Consider the following 1,109-nt stretch of genomic DNA (forward strand, 5'->3'; position numbering starts at 1 on the left):
CAAGCTCAGGAAGGGAGGGCAAACTAAGAGTGACAGGGAAGGTACTGAAGAGGGCAAGACCATGTCTGAGAAGAGCAAATCGGAGGGAAGGTGCTGGGAGATTTGAAATGGAAACCGAGAACTTATCCTCCAGTAGAAACTTAAGATTCCCTGTCACAATATCTAACTGTTCAAATTAATTCAATTGTCTTTTTTCCCTCTACTCCCCTCCCCAGGCGACCATTTCAGGAACTGATCATTCTTTCTGTGACCTTAGTCCTGAACTTATCTTTTACCAGGTTTATCCTAGTCTTGTAGTTACCATTGATCTTAAAGTGCTGCTGTGGATTTGCCTTTCCTGTTCCATTTAGTACCTTGGGTCTGATCAGAGACTGAGCAAACCTCCCAAAACATGATGTGTGACCTGATCCAGGTGTTTAAAAAGGTCCAGCACCATCTTCTCAAAGCAACTATGGATGGGTATTAAAGACGGTCCTGAGTAAAATTCAACAGGGAATTGACAAGGATGATGATTTCCAAGACTCATTTTCTCATTGGAACATCCCTAATAAAGGGACATCAATTTAAAATTGAAACAAAGCAGTTGTAAAGTTAATCACGAAAACATTCTTATTGCAAAATGTTGTGGCAATGTGAAATGCACCACCACAGAAGGTCATTAATGTAAATTTAATTCTTGGTATTTAAAAGGGGATAGATATTGGGTTATGTGGATATTAAGTGAATGATGAAAGTGGCAAAATATGAATGATGTTAAGATCTAACAACATGGCAGAGCACGCTCCATGGCCTATTCCTGTTCCTGTGTTCCTTGAAGGAACCAGACTGATCTTCACCGTGACATTCAGGTGAGTGTGAATAATGTCAGACTGAGCTGCGAGGAATCGCAGGCATTCACTATGGGTGTCCTTGAACTCGCTCAAAAATAGAAGTACAAAAATCCTGCTGTGGGTTATTTAATCACAATTGCTTGTGCAATGTGCGTGCGCACATGAAGAAGGAGAGAAAGAATGGTTGAAAAGTAGTGGTGAGTAAAACCATTTTTAGCCATTTTGTTTTACCCCTCCAGACATCCTCTGGATTATGTTAACATCAAAACTGTTTACAGG

This window comes from Pristiophorus japonicus, chromosome Y, assembly GCF_044704955.1.
Source record: "Pristiophorus japonicus isolate sPriJap1 chromosome Y, sPriJap1.hap1, whole genome shotgun sequence".
Classification (NCBI taxonomy): domain Eukaryota; kingdom Metazoa; phylum Chordata; class Chondrichthyes; family Pristiophoridae; genus Pristiophorus; species Pristiophorus japonicus.